A 6,402-nucleotide genomic window follows, 5' to 3' on the forward strand; every position below is an offset into this window, starting at 1 on the left:
AACACATACAGAATTAGTAATCAATTTACTCATAGCTTCAATTATACCAATCTATGTACTTAAACCAATAAATGACTCCCACATACTAGGAAACACTATCTGCAAAAGTGAACCATAGCTTTTCTAGATAAAATACATGAAAGTACAAGAGAACTAACTAACTTCAAGTTGTTCCTTCAGTTGACAAAATGAAAAGAGCATTGTATAAGAATGATATTTCATACAAAAGCTGTGCAATCTGGAGACACCAGCTGGGTTTACATATTGTTTTAAATAGGTTGAGGTTTATATTTGTACATGGTTAGATTATATTTTTGAGTGCACGCTGTTAGAGAGTCTCTCAGAGTTAATCTATTGGGCTAGGTCTTAATTTTAAATTACAGTCTTAATTTACCTAAGATTTAGAATACATCCACTGCCACTGCAATGGATATATGTTCTATTGAAGATACGGAAATGTCACACATTGAATATCTGGATATAAGAACAACGGTGAAAAATTATTCATGTGTTAGTTAAACTGAGAGGTTTGTCGACAAGATAATCATTTGCAAGTCAGCAATTCAACGGTATTCACTTTTAACTAGCTGAAAAAACTTGCTTTCATAATTAATCAGCTACTGCACAGAAGCATCAGGTGTGTACTAAGGAATAAATGTTTCCCATCTTAACAGAAACCAAGACAAAGCTATGCTATTTGTGAAGTGTAGACAATTATCCCCAAGTTCACCTGATACTAATAGAAGTTATTGCCACTGAATTACAAGTTTTAACCTTAAAACTTTTGGACATTTTAAGTTACTGTCAAGTGACAAGGTTAGAATATGAAAGGATCATAAAGTTATGTGTCAATAGCAGCTCAAACACATGTCCATGGGGATATCATAAATTCACTTCCTGTCACTCTAGAGCCAGATAAAAATAAATGATTTTGAGGTAGTTGAAAGAAATATGGAAGGAACTTTCAGATGAGAGTGCTTTTAAAACACACACACACGCACACAAAGACTATAATGATAAAAAGTACAAAGATGGGGAACTGCTACTTGGGCTTTCCTTGAAGTAAACTATTCTCATGAGGCAAATCCACTTTTCAAATTAATCTTCTATAAAACATTTAAAAACGTATTTGAGAATATCTTAATAAAACACTCAAAAAACAAATGGGAAGGCTGCATTCCAGTATCAAATGCTTCATACCATCATCAAAGCAATGCAAATACACTTTAACATGTTTCATGAATCAAGTTCATTGCAGTACATACATAGGTAGATACCTTTCCAGAGTTTGCACACATCAGTGCAGCTGCTGATCAGAAGCACCTCTGGGGAAAAGCACTATTAGCACTAGTTCAGGTATATACAGCCACGTTACAACTGATTTGGTTATAGTAGGAGGTGGCCTTTTTCAATAAGTAAATACAGTAACTATTGTGTCTGGCAAGGGCTGACAAGTCACTTCAGGAACTGACAATTTTCTGATTTTCCCCGAAAGAGAATTTTCACTATTTTGCACAAACATAGTTCTGTCTCTGTAGTTCCTTCTGAAAGGTTAAAGAACTCTTACTCTCACAAGAGAGGCTGCTGTTTGGTTGAAACAGTAAAAAAAAGTGTCTGAACTATCAAGCCATTGTTTGCTTCTGTTCCACTCCCTCCTCCCCACAAACTTAGCCCCATAACATGGAGGGAAGAATTCTAAACCTCTGAGATGACAGGTTTTGTTAATGTCTTCAATAGCAGTCAATGTTTTCAACTCCATGAGTTCTCACCACTTTTCTCCAGTTTTTTTTCCCCTTCTTACGCTGTGAACTTGACACACAAGTAGAGTATTAATTCGGAAATGTGAGTTATATTTTCTTGAGTGAATCTAAGTATGGCAATGTTTCTAAACTGTTGAAAATTAGTACCATTGCACTACAGTATGAGTGTAGCGCATGGATCTCTTCTACCAGACTAGTGGCATCATCTCTAACAAAAAGCCCATGACATTTCACAACAGCTGGGATGTCTTTTGGTGCAAAACAACTTTCTTTTATCCTCACTAGTCTACAGGAATACAGCAAGCGAAGAGTCTTTAAGCCAGTCAGCCTGACCCTTATTTAATTGCTTAACATTTGCCTTTAGTTTTACTATGAATTTAGTTTAGACCGAACTTTTGTTAATAAAAATGAAACACATAACTAGCAGATTCTGGACATTGACAGTATCTGCCCAGATCTGAACTTAATTTGATCAGACTGAAGGGCAGAAAAGAAAGAAAACTAGCACAAGACAAAATTGACTGTGTACTTATACCAACACTACTGCATAGCCCTAGATGACATTCAACCATTTTTATTAGTGATATCAAAAAGTAGTGAACATTCAAGAGCACCTGGCGGTGGAAGAGCTAAAGTTAGTTGTATATCACCAAGCACTATGTGCTCCAAATTATTAATAAATGCTTCTAAGTATTTCTGTTTCAAACTATTTACCAAGTGGGCCACCTGCCCAATATGAAAGAACACCAAAAAATGCTGCCATTCAAATTCCTGCAAGACATCTTGCTCCACTGCATGTTTTTAAGATATTACAGCCTCAAAGGCAACAGTTGATGGGAAGCAGATGATTACAGACATGAATGGTTTACAAAACACAGGTTCACACCAATTCAACAGGTGATTTCTCCCTAACATCAATAAGCCAGTTGGTGTTTCCATGCAGAGATTTATTTTAATGTATTCCATGGGCAGTTTACTGTAGAGTCAAATTTTCAATAATATTCTAATTTTCAGCTCTGAATAATCACCACACTGTCCATTTTTTCAGTTAACTAAAACCAGTGTAAGGAGTCATTTAGGAACATAATATTGAAGTCCATTAAAGTAGAAATTTAATAATCAAGTATGTTAGTGGAGAAATAATATTTAGTAAGGTTACCTGTTTATAATATAAGTCTATTTCACATTTAGTGGACACAGTTTGGGCAGGTCTACACTACAATGGGGATGGACACTCTGAGATCGATCCACCGGCAGTCGATTTAGCGGGTCTAGTAAAGGCCCACCAAATCAACTGCAGAGCAGTCTTCAGTCAACCCCTGTACTCTACCCCAGACAAGAAGAGTAACGTAAATTGACAGATTTTTCTCCTGTCAACCCCATGCGATATAGACCCCACATAATTCGACCTAAGGTACATCAAGTCCAGCTATATTATTCACATAGCTGGAGTTGCATAGCGTAGGTCGACTTACCACGGTAGTGTAGACATAGCCTTAGTCAGATGAGTCTATGATAATGCAGGATTAAGTTGATCAGAACTAATGATTATAGTACTGTACCTTGAGATTCTGGTTCAGAGCTTATCTAGTAGTAAAAAAAAAAACCTTCATACAATGGTGTTTAGTTTCATCTAGATAGCAATGCAAGCACAATATAAATACTTATCGAATCTCAATCAGCTTCAAGACAACACAGAATTTAACAAGCATTCATCCTTGACTCACATGATCAGATTTGGCTAGATCAGTCCATATTGGACCAAAAATCTGTCATATTTTTTATTCATAAGGGCTTTGAAAAAATGAAATCTTTATACCAGCACCCAAATTTAAATCAATTAACTTTTCTGCTGTACCTTCTATAGAGCACTCTTTAAAAAGATTGGTGTCCCTCATCTTATGGGGGTAAATGATCACTGACTTCTTCCAGTTCCACACAGAATGTATTCCCTTACATACACTTTTAATTAATAGGTTTTAGTGGGCAACTAAAGACATTTAAACAAGGCCTTCTATGAAGTGTACAAGTCATCCATTCCCAGAAAGGAAACTTCTCATCTATCAAATAAGTCTTATGAATTACAAACAAACCTTTACAAGGCACATTACTGGTTAAAACAGCTTTTTATTTAAATCAGTCACTGAGGGATCTTAACAGTATGGAACACTTAGCACTAAGAAAGACTGGACTTAAGTCCTCAAAGTACATGGAATTGCCATTAATAATATGAACTTTAGATTGTTTCATTGTGTAGAACGAATATTGGAAGTGACACATCTGATTTACAAGTTGTAGTACACATTGCACCTTGAGGTATACATGCCTATAAGAAAAACTCTTCAAATGTATAAGTATATTTGTTTTTCTAAGAAAAACAAGTAGGACAGTTTGGCAGTAATAAAGCTGGAGAACATAAAAGTTTTTAAAGGAAAATTCCAGAGCACAATACGATAATTAAGCAGAATCTATAAAGACTGGATTTGATATACTGGTAACCAGAAACCTGAGTGCAGAAAAACAGTTACACTAACCTTGAATTAAAGTTATGTTAAACTAGAAGTATTTAATTTTTTCAGACTGAGTTCCACTTGCATTAGTAAAAGGGCATTCAACCAGTAATAGGGTGTAAGTACCAAGACCTTTAACCATGATAGTATCAAGTTCATGATACACTACATTTCTTCACAGGCCAGTCTGAGGTGACACTAATCACTTGTGGACTAAAAGACACTGCAGTGTTACTATTAAATTTGCACCTTGCTGAGAAGACACAACATTACAGTTGAAAACAACCAAACTTCAGTGTGTAACGTCAGGCCATGAGAAAATTTTGGCAAAAACAGATCCATTATTTTACCAGCTGGTACCACTTCAGATGATCCCTTTCACAAGCCTGAAAACCTACTTCCAGATTCCCACACAAACACACACACACCACTAAGAGCCATAGCAATCCACAGCTAAGGTCACTTCTCACCCAGTTTAACCCCACTTCTCTCGATGGCCCCAGGGACAGACATTTTTCAAATGCTGGGTTTTTCTTAGCAATGTAAACCAACCCCTGACTGGGGGGGCGGGAAGGGGGGAGGCTCAGAAGGAGACTCAGCCAACCCTCACCCCAAACCCCCCTCACGGTACTCAGACACACCTGAGACACTGCACAACAGGGGAATCTCTGCCAAGCTAGTGGGAAAGAGGGAGCTCAGCCGGCTGGGGCCGGGCACTACTAGGGCAGGCCAAGTGGGCTCCCCCACATGCCAGGCAGCTCTGCATACTGGGAGAAGGGGGGCTGCAGAGAGGAGAGCCCTGGCCATGCAAAGGCGGGGGAGGAGGGGCGGGCGGACAGACAGACAGACACACGGGGATTGGGGGGGGGAATAGAAGCACAGACACACACCCACACGGGGATGGGGGGAGGGATGGGGAATAGGAGCACAGACACCCACACCACAGGCGGGGGGGGCAGGCGGGGGGGGCGGACAGACAGGCACAGCGGGGATGGGGGAGGGACGAATGAACGCACACGGGGAGGGGGGGACGGACTGACAGTCACCGTCGGGGGGGGGGGGCGAATGGATGCACACGGGGGGGAGGGACGGACTGACAGTCACCGTCGGGGGGGGGTGGACAGACAGACAGTCGGGGGGAGGGACGAATGGATGCACACGGGAGGGGGGGACGGACTGACAGTCACCGTCGGGGGGGGGCGAATGGATGCACACGGGGGGGAGGGACGGACAGACAGACAGACACAGTGGGGGGGAGGGACGAATGGATGCACATGGGGGGGAGGGACGGACTGACAGACACAGTGGGGGGGAGGGACGAATGGATGCACATGGGGGGAGGGACGGACTGACAGACACAGTCGGCGGGGGGAGGGGTGCAGACGTCCTTGACGAACCCTGCTGCTGCCGACACAGAAAGTTAAAGCGCCCCCTCCCCAGGCTGTGGGGGCGGAGGGATCGGCCCTGCTCCCCTCCCCGCGCCCCCTCCCCGGGGAAGGGCTGCGGGGGGGAGGCGATGTCTCCCGGGGGAGTGGGCGCCGGACCCTCCCCTGCCCCACGCCGGGGGTCTCGGGGCTGCTCCTCGGCAGCCTGCCACGGCCCGGCCGGCCGGAGCGGGCTCAGCCCCGCGGGGGTAAGGGCGCCCGGGCACTGACCTGGCGGCGCGGGGACCGGGCGGCGGGGCGCCGTGTCCGCCCGCGGGGGGGCTCCGCTCCCTCCGACTCTCCCCAAAAAGAAGGAAAAAATTCCGGCCGGAGTTTAAAACAAAGAGGCGGAAATAGCCGAGCGGCGCCGAGCGCGGCCGAGCGGGGGCGCCGCGCACCAGGAGCATGCGCACTGCCCGCGCCCGCCTCCCCCCTCCCTTCCCACGCGCTGAGGGGAGGGGGTTGCGCTCGTGCTGCCGCCCGCGGGGGGTCGGCTCCCAGCCCCGCGCGGGGGAGGGGAGGTGACGTGTGCGCGCAGTGAGCGTTAGGGCAGTCGCGTGCCCCCTCCCCCGTGCTGGGAGCCCTACCCCCCCCCCGCAGGGAATCCCCATGGGAACCTGCCCCGTGCCCTCACCAGTGAAGGGGGGCTGGGAACGCCCCGCCCACCGACACGGGGTGCGGGGCCCAGCAGCACCTAGCAGCACCCTA

The 6,402-nt window shown here is 44.7% G+C and overlaps 1 protein-coding gene across 3 annotated transcripts in view; it reads right to left on the reverse strand.

Annotated features, from left to right (window-relative positions):
• The window catches only part of PCGF3 (polycomb group ring finger 3), a 107,982-nt gene extending 101,937 nt beyond the window's left edge, over positions 1 to 6,045 (reverse strand). For all 3 annotated transcript variants that reach the window (XM_050943228.1, XM_050943227.1, XM_050943226.1), the window contains exon 1: positions 5,926 to 6,045. The gene's annotated coding sequence lies outside the window, so the exon portion shown is untranslated. The remainder of the gene's footprint in view (positions 1 to 5,925) is intronic.
• Between the last annotated feature and the right edge of the window lie 357 nt (positions 6,046 to 6,402).

The sequence above is a fragment of the Gopherus flavomarginatus genome, chromosome 3 (genome assembly GCF_025201925.1).
Source record: "Gopherus flavomarginatus isolate rGopFla2 chromosome 3, rGopFla2.mat.asm, whole genome shotgun sequence".
Lineage (NCBI taxonomy): Eukaryota > Metazoa > Chordata > Testudines > Testudinidae > Gopherus > Gopherus flavomarginatus.